The following is a 15,382-nucleotide window of genomic DNA, read 5'->3' on the forward strand; positions in this document are numbered from 1 at the left end:
AACCGTTGATTTTTTTCTTCTAAAAAGAAGAATGAAAGCTGAAGGAAACAAAATGAAATATATATATAATAATATTTCTGAATAAAGCACATCCAGTGTAAACAACATAATTTTAATTTCTCCATTAAAAACGAAACATGACCATTGAGTTGATTTGTATCAATAAGTTCACGTAACTGTTTTTTTAAGCGCGTCTAAAAGTGTGGAGCTCTTGGCGACCCGAAAACTAATTCAATGCCACCCCAAAAATTGTTATGTGGGACAATTACGTCGTTTTGTAGCTTTGAAGTTAAAATATTTCAAGATTTTTAATTCCACAGTGCACCATTAACAGGACGATGAATTCGTTCAAAACGTTTAATGATTTTTAGTTATGAAGTTAATGCAAACGTAAGGATTAGATTTACTTGAGGTGTGAAATTATTGTAATATTGTTTTCTTTTTTTCCAGAAAAAATCTATCTATTTGGTTGACCTAGTGTAATAAGTCATGTCTAAAGAAATGGATGTAATTTGTTCAGGGATAAGAAACATTCATTGCCATTTAAATCCTTCCATTCAAATATTGCCTTACCTTGTTCATAATCCCTTAGCTACAGCAGATTATTTATACCATACTAGGCAAAGACAGGGACACTTTCCCCCTAAGGCAAACCATAAATGATAAAATTCCTGCCAATTAGTATAAAAACGTAAATTTGCTGTCACTTCGTACATACAAGCTTATAGTTTGTCGTTCTGACGGAGAGACCGTTTCATTTTGCGTAAGTCACTGAGTTAAGGTTTACCAAGTACTTTCTGCATTAAAACTGTAGCCTGCTTGTAATTAGATCTACCTCTGGAAATTTTCGCCTCATCTTCGGTTCTAGCGTTTAAGATTGCTAAATTGGAAAAGTCGATCTTTTCTGGCATTGGAGGCTTGTACAAAGAGTTCGTCGATGCAATTACATGTATTTACTTTAAAACATCTGCATAAATTCGTGTGTTGAATTGCTTGCACTTAGTTTATGTAGTTTTATTTTTCTTTGTCTTTACTAAGATTTAGGAGATTTAAGGGCAATATTAACAGTCTTTATTCAAGGTGTTGGGTAAAGTTGGTTTGTTTGTTTTTTTGGAGGGGGGGGGGGGGGGGATATTGCTCTTTTTAGGGTAAAGATCAAGTTGAGATCTCCATTCGGAACCTACTTGAACTAAAACGCGCATTCAGGGTCTCCACTCTAGTGGGACCAACAGTCATTGAGCGAAACATAATTTGAACTGTTTTGTCTAGGGACTTCCCAACAAGACCTTTACGGGCGCTGGTTTAGTCGACGTTCTACCTCGATGTTGTTGGTCTACTTAACTCTCTTGACGGTCTACCGCCGGACCGGTCTAACAAAACGGGCTAAAATGACGGTTTATACTGGAGTGGGACTTGTTACAAGTTGCTCTCTGATCAGAACTACAAAGTTCTATCTGCTCAGTACTTAGTTCTGAGAAATTTGACATCATAAATTTTGAGTTTCACAGCATTTCAAGCTTTTTCGATTACAGTTCTTTGAATATCTTGATAACGACTCCGACTGATCTGACGCAAACATGAAAGCCACACGCCACCACCTTTGATCTAAATACCTCCAGCACTGCCATTACCACAATCTTACAGCTCAGGTAGAACGTGGTCAGTCGGGCGGGACGTGTAGTAGAGCACCTGCTTCGTGGTAGACCATGGTCGTGTTTTTTGTTTTGGTAAGTGTTTTACGGCGCCCGCGACTGCATAAGGTCATATTATGACCGCGCGGGACTCATTAACCATTTTCAATTTGGTAGGAATTTTTAATTTTGCCATGGTGGTGGCTTAAACCCACTCTTGTCGATTTTCAGACCACCAAGGTATCTATAACGTGTACATCTTGCACACGGAACCTCCGAGATTGTTCGCCCTTATCCGAGAAGGCTATATGTGATAGATTAAACCTACCATAAGATTAGGGGTTTGGCTGAAAGACAGCAGCAAGAAGAAGCCAAGGAGTAACAGTGGAAAGGCTACAGAAAGAGTCAGAAGCCCAGAGAAGGGGACAAATGAGGTGAAAGGAGGGGGGGGGGGTGCAGAAAGTGAAGACGAAAGCAGACGACAGAACATTGTTAGAGAGCAGGAAAGAAGGTAAAAAAAAGACAATTTTAGAGAAGAAAATTTACAGTCACTGTCAGGTTTCTATCCCAGAATCTATTGAATGAGAGTCGAACACCGTGATCTCTGGACCACGACATCCCGAGACCGTGGTCAGTCAGACAGAACCTTGGGTGGACCGCCGTAATGCGGCAGACCGTCAAGCAAATCAGCACCTCTTCACCAGGGTTGGGTTGATTTAAATGAAGTTGATTTAAATCAGTTGATTTTTTAAATTTAAATCAACTTGATTTTTAAAATAAAAATCAGTGATTTAAATCACTTTAAAAATGTTTAAAATTTCTATTCAGTTATTACACATTTCAACATTCAGAATTCCTTTCCTTGGTTTCATAAAACAGATATAAGGTTTAGTAGACTAATATATTCATGCTTAAAAGTCTGCTTTCCCCCCTTTCACTGTAAAATAATACAGTATTCAATTTACTTTTTTTTGTCCATAATTGAAATCAGAGCTGGGTTGATTTAAATCAGCTGATTTTTTAAAATTTCAATGAACTTGTTGATTTTTAAAATAAGAATCAGTGATTTAAATCCCTTTTCAAAAAAATGTATTCAGATTTTACATATTTAAACATTCCTTTCCTTGGTTTTATTAAACAATATAAGGTTTAGTAGACTAATATAATCATGCTTAAAAGTCTGCTTTCCCCCCTGTCACTGTAAAATAATACAGTTCTCAATTTACTTTTTTTTCATAATTGAAAACCCGGGTTGGGTTGATTTAAATCAGGTCGATTTAAATCAGTTGATTAAAAATTTTTTTTTAATCAACTTGATTTTAAAAATAAAACTCAGTGATTTAAATCACTTTAAAAAAATGTATTCTGTTTTTACATCTTTAAACATTCAGAATGCCTTTCCTTGGTTTTATAAAACAGTGTCACTGTAAAATAAGACAGTACTCAATTTACTTTTTTTTCATAATATTTAATTGAAAACCCGGGTTGGGTCGATTTAAATCAGTTGATTTAAAAAAATTTAATTTCAACTTGATTTTAAAAATAAAACTCAGTGATTTAAATCACTTTTAAAAAATGTATTCTGTTTTTACATCTTTAAACATTCAGAATTCCTTTCCTTGGTTTTATAAAACAGATGTAAGGTTTAGTAGACTAAAATACTCATGCTTAAAAGTCTGCTTTCCCCCCATGTCACTGTAAAATAATACAGTATTCAATTTACTTTTTTTTCATAGTTGAAATTAGCATTTTCTTTTTAGACAAACACAAGGGCGCGCACACACACACACTGTAATAAAATGCAAGTTTATCTATGCATAATTACCCCCCTCCCCCCTTCCTTTTAGACTGACATTTTCTTCATTTTTTTCCGTAGCCATAATTCACTGATATAGCAGATTAAGGCTTTCTAAAATTGCAGTTGCTTAAATTAATCATTAGTTAAAATAAAGACAATGCATTTTGCACTAAAAGAACTTACTTTTAGCCACCAAAAAATCCCAAACTGTGTCGACATTTTAAAAAAATCAAAAAAATCCGATTTAAATTTTAAAAATCTGATTTAAATAAAAACATCGATTTTTTAATTTTTATTTAAAAAATCAAAAAAAATCACCAACCCTGCTCTTCACCTTTATGCCTCTTCACCAGTGCACATTGCAATTAATTTTGATAAACTTCATTGACGGAATCCCGTTAAGGGCCCGATGTTGTGTCCTTGGGAAAGGCACTTTACGCGAATTTTCCTCACTTCACCCAGGTGGGAATGGCTATAGACAGCGAAACATCTTATCAGTTTGTTAGTGTTTGAGCGCTTAATCGGCTGCTCGCACTGTATGCTTCCCGGGAAGCTGAGAATGTTTCGGAGTGTTCTATGGTGTGCTGGGGTAATAATAATAATATAGTGTAAAGCGCATACAGCCTGCTGTTGAGCGGGGATATGCGCTATACACATGCTAGATCTATCTATCTATCTATCTATTTTTATTATTATTATTATTATTATTATTATTATTATTATTATTATTATTATTATTATTATTATTATTATTATTATTATTATTATTATTATTAATTTGCCACACTCAGGGCCTGCTAAAATTTTCCTTCACTGAGAGAGGCATACCAATTCAAACTTGTGCTTGTGTAGAATTTGATTGAATTGTGCCAAAATGGCTGGTTTTGCCCTTCCAAGAAGGATAGTCCTGGCCGGGTAGAAATAATAATTTACTGGTACCCGGCACTGGTCAGTTGTTGTTGTTGTTATTGTTGTTGTTGTTGTTGTTGTTGTTGTTGTTGTTGTTGTGTGTGTGTATGTGTGTGTGGGCGTGTGTGTGTATGTTTGGAGTGCATGTGTGTGCGCATGTGTGCGTGTAATGCGTGCACATGTATGCATGTAATGTGTCCGTGAGTGTATGTGTGTGTTTGTGTGTGTATGTTAGTGTGTGTGTGTGTGTGTGTGTGTGTGTGTGTGTGTGTGTGTGTGTGTGTGTGTGTGTGTCGTGTGCGTGAATATTGTTCGTACATGCATTTATGTAAAACGCCTACAGTTGTGTTTACACGGGAGAGGGCGCTATAGAAATGATCTTCATTATTATTATTATTATTATTATTATTATTATTATTATTATTATTATTATTATTAACAAAACCCCCAGAGCACAGCACAATGGCGATCACCAACGTTGTGTAAATTGTCTATAATGCTTGTCATATTGTATATATCAATGTATTTATTTAGGAATTTATGTAATAATGTGTTTAGGTATTTACCTTACATTTCCCAAAGGAATCAATGCAAGCTGCTATTGCATGCGCTCAAACAACAATGATAATAATTTGATGACAAATGCAATAATTAATGCTTATCCGCGCTCTAAAGCATGCTCTATCCGCTTTTCAACCATTATTACTTCCTCGTACCCTATTCTCTAGAAAACCACTCCGGAACATTCTCTACTTCCAGGGAAGCATACAGTGAAATCTGTGAAGTGCATTCGTTCTAACACACACACACACACACACACACACACACACACACACACACACACACACACAAAATAAATCAAAAAAAACGAAAAAATCTTTCATTGTCTAAAGCCTGGTCCCCAATCCCATCTGGATGAAGTGGGAAAATGAGTGTAAAGTAACTTTCCCAAGAACACCACGTCTGTTCCCTGATCAGATAAGAACACACGACCTTGTGATTGAGAGTTCTAAAGCCTTACTTCTAGACTACTAACACCACAAAGGATGTTCTTGAGAATTCTTCCAACGTCCCTCGTTTTAACGTGTCTAATGGCCTCTTCAATGCTTGGAAAGAATGGAGAAGATTCATGCACTAGTTCATGCCATGAAAACTCAAGTCCTCGTGTCAAAAGTGTTGAGCCTCCTTTCTTTGACTGCATCTGAGAAGTGCACAAGGGGAAATGGTGGAATCAAGCCTTCGTCAATTTTTTGGCATTTAGAGTTATTGGTATCATCTTAAAGCGTGTTCACTTGTGTTTATTTGGATGTAAAAAGTATCCATTTATCTTGAATACAAGTGGAGATATTTGCGAATGAAGATGGTGGGGGTAACCTGTTTTCAGAGGTAAAATTAGAGAGAAAATGGCCGCCAAAAATTAGTTATTTCCTTAGCTTAAGAGTCCGTGGTAACTGAAACATTTACATTTTTTGGTGCCTTTAATTAATGTTTTTCAGAAAAATCCACCCAGAAATGAGTTCTTTAATGGGCATGAAAGGTGTTGAGCCAAAAAACAAAAATTTGATAAAAATTCACAAACCAGCAGAAAAATGCAAGTTTCTTCACTTTGCTTATTTTGACGAGAGCCTGATTCCACCACGCTGCCTCACAAATTACTTCTTTGTGTAGACGGCGCTATTTGCTTTTTGAAAGAAGCGTCGTGTCTCCTCACTCTATCTTTCCGAGTCTTCAATACTCACAATAAACGTGTAAAGGATACGACATGTTGATTATCTTACCCAAATGAGACGTAACGCATGCGTGCACCAAGGAAAAATACACGGAGATATAGTAAATAATGCATAATTAATTCTTTGAACAACCTTTAACATCTTATCACCTAAAATCATGAATGATTTTCTGATATTTGATGCACAACGTCTATTATTGCTAACTTGACAATAAGGTCAGCTAATTAAGTCTCCCAGCTCCTGTCTGTTCCACTAATTCACATATATCTTCTTCCTACCCTCACAGTAAAAGCGACGAATCACAAATTGTCAATGTATTTTCAGTATGATATAATCCACATCAGATAAGTCAAATAGCATATCATTATTATTCTTCAAGGCTGTAAGTATTGTAAAACGTTGATTCAAGATATTAATTATAGACTTGTAACATTATTTTTATTTGCATCACTCTTTATTACAGAAAATTTGAAAAGGGAGGCTATTAGTTATGATAACACCCCCCTCCCATAAAATTAATGTGTTAAATTCTCTTGCATACTCTACACTAGTAAATGATACCAGACAAAATGCGACATAAAACTATAAAGACGATTATTATTTTAGATGGGCGTCTCACAAAACATTTGAAAAAGTTTCCAAAGATTACAACATGAGTCATAATCTATAATTATCTTTGTCTTTGTCTGGTTTGATCAACTGTTTGGCTTCTGCTACGAAGTCCACCAATGTCATTTTTAACCGCCCCACTCCCCCCCCCCTTTAAAAAAAAAGAAAAGAAAAAAGAAATCCAGCTGTATTTGCGTCTTAAACATCATAGTGAAATATCTAAATCAGTAAGTCTGCCGTATGTTGAAATAACAGCTTCAGCATGGAAAAAGATTTTGCTGGTGCTGTTTTCCCCTTAGGTGTTCAATTATTTCCCTACAGGATATTTTAACTGCTATTATTATGTTGGATATTATCCTTGATTCACGCCATGAACGCAGTAATTTGCATGTCGACGGAGAAGATAGAGATGATGACTATGATTTTGAGAGAGAGAGAGAGAGAGAGAGAGAGAGAGAGAGAGAGAGAGAGAGAGAGAAAGGGGAGGGGGGAGGAGGAGCGAAACAAAAAGAGAAAGAGAAAGGCATCTGTGTAGGAAGATGGCGTATATCTATTAAAATTTACAAGTCTAAGAGCTGAAATCTACAAATTTGGGTTAAAAACCTGAATCTACGGCACTCAACAAGATTTTGAACTATAGCAGGGATGAAAAATGAGTTGTGTTCGTGGGGAAACGTTTGAGCTTTGAAATTTTAGCACTACAGGTAAAATTATGAAAGTTCTATTTCAGGTGGACAATATATTTTGTACACCAATCTCTGACTTTCTGTGAAAATGTACTGTCACAAAAGGTCCAGATTGACGCAGAGAGCTAAATCAAAGCAGCCTTGCTACAGATCTTTTAAAATTGTGTCGACCCGAGCACAACACGTTTACAAACACTGTCATTGGATCTTTTAAATTGTGGAATGAGGTAATGAGGTATTTTTCCGCTGAACTATCTATCTATCTATCTATCTATCTATCTATCTATCTATCTATCTATCTATCTATCTATCTATCTACTTACCAGTTTGTTCATCTATGTAACCGTCTGTCTATTCTCTTCTCTTTCTCTTTCTCCCCCTTTCTCTCTTTCGCGTCTTGCACATCTACATCTACTGCCCCCCCTCCCTTCCCCAGCCCCGACTCTCATTTCGCGTTTTATGTCCCCGAGATCAAATATAGTATAGTCATATTGTGTTTCCATTGTTTTCAGAGAACAGGAGATACAACAGCAGACATGAACTCAACAGCAAGTCAGGTCTGGGAGAATTTTCTGACTAATGACCAGTTTCTCGTTTCTATGACAGTATTTGTGGGTCTCTTTGCAGTCGCAGTTAATTTCAGCATTGTCAACAACGTCATTAATATTTGGGCCTTCGGCGTGATGGGCCTACAAGATGGAGTCTCTTGCAGTCTTTTCGTTTTGTCTATATCTGACCTAGGTATGGTTCTCAATCTGGGTGTAACAACTGGAGTGAACGTCATGGAGATCCTAGAGCGTAAAGGTGTTCTGTTATTCAACATTGAACCGTATGCGATAGGGCTCACTTCATCTTTTCTCCGTGAACAGTTTCTCCTTCTGTCCTCGCTCACGACCACATTCCTCGCTGTGACACGCTGCGCATGCGTAACAAAGCCCCTCAAGTTCCGCTATATGTTCACTCGTCGCCGTGCGATAATATCTCTTGTTGCCTTTGCTTGTTTCAGTTTTCTAAGCCCGTTGCCACTTATAGTTGGCATGAGGCTCAAGACAATATCCATGAACAATGGAACATTTTCTCGAACAATCTTAACACTTGGACCTAACTATTTTCTGGTATCAGAAATAATGGATATCCTATTAGATATGATAACCAACTTCAGCACCCAGGTCCTGACTCTGATTTCATTGGTGGTGATTTGTATTGCCCTAGAACGCACCACTCGCTTCAGAAAAAAATCCTCAAATGTCAGATTTGCTCTACGAACACAGACATCAGTCCCCTCCACAAGCTTCACAGCAGACACTACATTGACATCTGACGTCACAACCGAAACTTTATTGACTCCTGACCTCACGAGAGAAGTCTCATCGTCTTTCGGACTGAACTCGTTTGCAACTTCTTCTACGTCACAGCCTGAAATGACCAGCTCGACAAAGGAAACTTCACCAGGAGCTTTTGGGACACAATCCTATGTAGAAATGACTATGACGCCACAAGGGCAAGAGACACCCTCATGGACTAAACTGCCAACTCAAGACGTGAAGAATACCTTGAAAGACCAGGCTTCATCCACAGTGCCAAAGCGCGAACTTCAAGCGGTCAAGCAAGTTGCCATCTTGTCTGCTGTGTACGTGTTAACCAACTGTCCACGAATGGCAATGATGATAGCGAGGTCCCTGGAGCCAGAATACTACTTCTTGAGAAAGTACAATCAGCTGTTCCAGTTCTCCATGGACATCCGGGTCGCGGCAGAATTAATTTGTGCTGGGACCAACATCTTCATTTACGCCAAGTTTAACACCAAATACTGTACGCTTCTACGTAAAGCATTTTGCCCCAGTTTGAAGAACTGTTGATCAATAGTGTATAGTGTAATTTGTTTTCTTGTCCAGTTCTGTTGTTTGTGCTTTCTTGAACGTTCTACTCTGATGTGATCTTACACGACTGAAAACAACTCGACTACTCATGATTCGATTATCAGAGACCAAGCTTGTACAGGATTTGAGATATTTTGATTTTAAAGAGGGCAGCATTCCATACACGAGAAATAAACGAGGCACAGATTTCTCTTTGTCTCATCAGCTTCGGCAGTATCGTTAACGTTTATCAGTAGGCACAAGGCCGAGAAAAAGTTGGGAACAGATACTACACTTTGACCTCAGCCAAAAGGCCAAGAAGTTAGTTTAGATCAGAAACAGTTTTCACCATTCGTTTAGTACAACCCAGGCCAAACAAAGTTTTATCAACAAAAACTTGAGTTCGATCACTACTAATTTTTGTTTTGTTTTCTGTAATGGTGACGACAACAATGGCATAATAATAAGCCTAAATAGTATACCAGCAACTACAGCAGCAACAACCTTACAATAATGATACAGTTATTAATATTATTATTATTATTATTATTATTATTATTATTATTATTATTATTATTATTATTATTATTATTAGTAGTAGTAGTAGTAGTAGTAGTAGTAGTAGTAGTAGTAGTAGTAGTAGTAGTAGTAGTAGTAGTAGTAGTAGTAGTAGTAGTAGTAGTAGTAGTAGTAGTAGTAGTAGTAGTAGTAGTAGTAGTAGTAGTAGTATTCTTATTATTATTCTTATTATTTTTATTACTATTATTATTATTATTATTATCATCATCGTCATCATCATCATCATCATCATCATCATCATCATCATCATCATCATCATCATCATCATCATCATCATCTTCACCATCGTCATCGTCATCATCATCATCATTGAATAAAAAATGGAGTAAGAAAGTAGTCTGAATAATTTCGGTCAAAATACGTACATTAATCTTTACAAATAGCAACGAAACGACACAAAGCGACCACCGGATCAACAAAGAAGAAAAAAAAAGGAGTTCTGTAAACACAATTATTCAGATGTGAGGAGGGTCACACAGTTAGTCTTTTAGTTATCTACTAGGCGTGACTCAAGGTCAGCCAGGTCAAGTTGTAATCTATTCAGAAATAAATTCTCGGTTATTGCATGGTTTCCTCTAGGTTTAAAACACATGTGAGTGCTCTAAAACGTCAAAATATCGACTGGAATTCTCTTCCGTTGAAAGGCCGAGAGATGGTTATTGCTTAGACGTGGAATAGACAATGGAGACACTTGAGACATCTTTGTATTTGTTGAGTCATGGGTAAGAAAACGAGAGAGAGAGAGAGAGAGAGAGAGAGAGAGAGAGAGAGAGAGAGCGAAAGAGAGAGAGAGAGAGAGAGAGAGGGAGAGAAGGGGGGGGAGAGAGGAGTGAGAGAGAGAGAAAGAGAGAGAGAGAGAGAGGAGTGAGAGAGAGGAAGAGAGAGAGAGAGAGAGAGAGAGAGAGAGAGAGAGAGAGAGAGAGAGAGAGAGAGAGAGAGAGAGAGAGAGAGAGAGAGAGAGACGATGTAGACGGTAACATATTCAAGTAATTATGCACATCGAATATAGCAAACATAAAGTATGAACCGATTTCATAACGTAATATTTTAATCAGAGAAAGCAGAAGAAAAATCAAGCCAAGTCATAAGTATTGTACTCACAATCAACTTTTGATGCATATTTTACAAGTGTTTCATGTGGCCACCGCCAGCAGTACGAACAACATCAATGCGGTGAGAAAGATTACTCCAGACTGAGTTGGTCGCATCTGTTAATGGACGTTTTAGGTCATCGAGGTTAGTGGCGGAATATAAACGCTATCTTTCACATTAATATCCCGACCAGAAAATAAAACACTCGCGTGAGGTCTGTGGATCAGGCAGGCCAAGCACAGAAAGCAAGGTTTTGGGCCCCTTTCAGACCAACCCTCGTTGGGTCGTTTTTTAAATATTTTAAAAAGCTCGAACCATCAAATGCCATAAAGCGATGCTCCATCTTGTTGAAAAAAATGAAGTTATGCGACTCTGCTTGCAGTGATGAGAAGAACCAGCTCTGGAGCATAATATTGAGATAGGATAGTCCTCTAACGCTATGTCATTCGAATGGATTCAGAAGGTGACCATACATCTCATCATGAGACACAGTCCTCCCCTCTGACGGCTATCCAAAAGTTAGATAACTCCTTTTTGAAATGGTCATTGACTCATTCCATAACGAAGCTTGAGAGGTGAAGAAATGCTTCATAAAACAAGTTCTTTCTTTTGATTCAAAGTTAGATAAATGGTCTTCCAAATGGTGATTGGCTTATTCCATAATTGAAGAAATGCGTAATGAAATTAGTTATTTCCTTTTTAAGGTGAGGTGTGGTACTTCCCAAAAGTCCCGATTCGGCTGAAAATATCATGGATTTTGAGCTTTTGGCATATTTAGCTTCTTCATTTTTTCCTAAAACTATTTCATAGTATTAGATCTTGAACCCCAAAAGCCTTATTTCTTCCCATACCGGGCATGTTTGTCACTACAATTTCCTCTTAAAAGTCAATGTTTTTGTTTCCTTTATCGCCCGTATTCTCAAAATACGGTTTTTCTATATACTTTTTTGAATAACTCCACCATTTTTCACCAAATGTGGAGACATTAGGACATTTTTATGTTTAATGCAAAATGAACGAAAAACGACACAAGAGCATCCCCCAGCCACCCACGAAAAGAGATAGAGACGGTTGGTTGCAGGTACCTGTGATAAGGGTTTGACACCAAAGCCCGATGTGTGCCACAAGAGTCGATCCTCTACAGAGTTGGTATGGGTTTAACCCCTCTATCAACACTATTAAGTTATTTATAAGAGGCAGGATCTCTGAGTTTAACTTCCATCTCCGAAAGGACCGAGCCAAATGGGAATTTCGTGTAATGTTCCTTATCCAAAGACACATTGTGGGACAGAGCTTGGTCTCGAACCCTTGAACCCACAACTTCACGATTACGAGTCCGGTAGCCTAATCACTTGGCTCTGCTGTGAGTTGTCGCACCCATAGACATCACTGTTTCACGGTTGTTTCACTGCTACTACTACAACTACCACTGCTACTACTACTACTACTACTACTACTACTACTACTACTACTACTACTACTACTAAAATAAAAAGACTCGACTCCCATAGTTGAAATGTCATCTTCAAAGAGGGACAGATTTAACAGCTTTAACTCAAGGTCGTTAGGTTCACAACATTTGCAAAATCAGTTTCTGATTCTGAGCTGTGAAAAGTCAAGGTCCTTTGATGACTAGCACGATAATTGCCACAAGATGACCATAATTATTAAGATTCTGATCCCAAACAGAGGGATGGCAAGAGTATAAAAACTGGACTCAGGTCACTCTTTTCCATGTTCCCATAACTCATTCAGTAAAAGTAAACATTTATGTTGTATTATTGCTATTAGTGCGAGCTTTGAAAGAGAAGTAATTCATCCAAGTAAAGATTTTTTTTAAAATTAAAAATTTCTTTGGTCTCGACAGAGAACATTTCGTACCGATATTAAGTGTTTTGTGACGAAAAGGAAAATTATGTAAAGAGAAAAAAATCCCTGTATGCTTGCAGTAAGGGCTTGTTTTCGGGGAATCGTTCTTGTGTCGCTCTTATTCCTGTGACTACAGTTTCTATTTGAAAACAGTACTTGGCACGATGTACTATTGGATGAGTAAATCGTTTTTTTATATTGGATACTTTAGGGTGTGAATGCATTCTAATAATACATTTGTGGTTTAGAAAATAGAAATAACTAGCCTTTGGAAAATTTCAGACTTTCATACTCAGGGGCCCCTAAAATTGGACGGAATTAAGAAGATTTAATACAAGACTAAAAGAAGAGGCCCGTCACAGTAGAGCTGCGACTGGATGTTCAGATTGCCAATGTACATACTTGGCCTTAAGGAAGAAGTCTGAAACTGGCCAAGGTGGAGACGAGAGAAAACACACGAGCTTAGCGCTGTCTTGTACAAACAAATTCTGGTTTTGACGTAAATCACTTTATTAAAGGCAGTAAACTCCAGTCGTGAAAACGTGATCTGGTACGAAAATGAAATTGATCGTCTATGAAACCTAGCAATTAACCAATTATAGTTTGAGCTCACTGCGAATATTTATTTTTGTCAACGGCTTTGACAGCTGCGATAAAAACGCCAAAATCCAACATAACATTATAAGGTACATGGAAAGTAGTATGAGGCATCTTTGAGAAGTGAATGGATTTGCTAATGTCTTAAACCTAGGAACAAGTCAATACAGTAAGGAGTATTTGGAATTATGAACAATTATTTACCAAGTACATTTATAATTTTTGAGTGAAAATCGCAATTGCAAAAGTGCATAATTCATTTTTAATACAACACTAAATCATTTTCGATTTATTCAGCCCAATAATAGAGGTACACCTTAGAGTAGATAATTTTTAAAGATACGCGCATAAGATTAAGAAACAGAAGTATTTTATATTAATTTTTAGGAACATTTTTTTTAGATGGGGTATATGTCCTGAAGGAGGAGGAAGTGATCAGCTTTCAAAATAATGTATCTTCGAATTTATGTCGAACGCTGCCTGATTTTAGACATTCTCTTTAAAAGAAAAGCCGGCAGTCATTGTACAGTAAGCAGAATCACAACTTAATGATTTGGCAGTAGACAATTATGTACCCCAAAAAAACTGCGCCGCTTTTCCAAGTATGAAGGTTTTAAAAAGAATATTATTATTGTAGTTGTCAGACATTACACGCCTCACGATAAGCCATACCACTTTATGTTTTCTACTCAACTTCAAAAGTTACGAGAGAAAGGGTAGTTTCTCAATCAATAAATGATACACTATTACTTCTAATATTGCATCGCCATCTCTGAGTTATCGCCATCTTTGATTGGGGCTAAAGCCACAATATTTCAACAAAGCAACAACAACAATAAAAAAAGCGAAAAACAAAAGAACCCCCCCCCCCTAAAGAAAACTGACTTCGTTTCTGAACATCAATGCTCATGTTTGTTTGTTTGTGAATTTTTTTTTCTAAAGTCCTTTTGATATAATTGTTTAATTCCCTAACCGTATTTATGATACATTGCTAGCTGTCATATTTCAGGATTTCAATCATAAAACAAACAAGATCTTTGTCAAGTACTAATATTATGCTTCTCGAGTATACGCATTTCTGCAATATGTTTATCTATCATTTTTTCCCTCATGTTTTCAGATCTGTGTGCAAGATATACTACTACTGCAAGATGAGAATATCTCAACTTATCGTTCTTGGAGTCTTCATGGCAGGTAGATAAAGATTTTTAAGCTGTCCGTCCTAATGCATTAGTATTCATGACGACTTTTTAGAGAACCAATGAGTTCTTAAGACTCATGTTCCCTTTGAATTAACAAAACTATGGTGTAGCTATTTTCAATATTTACAGAATATATTCTCGAAAGATAAGTGTAGTTTAAGGATTCACATGTATGGCAGAATATGTTCCTAACCAAGAAAACCTAATAAAACAATGTTCTCTTTTCAGTCTATTATTTGCTTGAAGTAAATAAAAATATATTGAAATAAAACATACGGTGCATATGGAGTAATAGTCAGCTTCCTTGCATTATATGTGAGAGATTTGAAGAAACGGGTAAAAACAAGAGGTCTTTTTATCGAGTATCCCACTTTCACTGCTGCCGTATTGTTTATAACTGTATTCTTATCATGCCAACCTCCTAAATTATCCAAATTTGGCCTACATAGAACATACAACATTTGCAATCAGTCAAAACATCGAGAACAATTCAGTTTCTCGATGAAAAACCCCCCACTATTATTATTGGTAGATACATACTTATAGAAAGACAGAAAGAAAGAGAAGAAATAAAGACACAGTAGACACTTTTCTACCAATACAAGTTGGCAGAAGAGCCTGTTTACCTTTGTTGTAAAAAGTGTATAAGTTCAGCATTTCTAACTTTAGTCTTATCAAAGCACAATCTTTTCATTTCCGCATTGCAGCTTTGGCTGTAATTGCAAATGCTGTAACCGAGTGCAAGCAACAGTTGACAGCATGCGGACGTCCCACGGCAATAACATTGAGGCCACACTTCCACTCAGAAGAAGCTTTGTTCT

The sequence above is a fragment of the Aplysia californica genome, unplaced genomic scaffold (genome assembly GCF_000002075.1).
Source record: "Aplysia californica isolate F4 #8 unplaced genomic scaffold, AplCal3.0 scaffold00052, whole genome shotgun sequence".
Classification (NCBI taxonomy): domain Eukaryota; kingdom Metazoa; phylum Mollusca; class Gastropoda; order Aplysiida; family Aplysiidae; genus Aplysia; species Aplysia californica.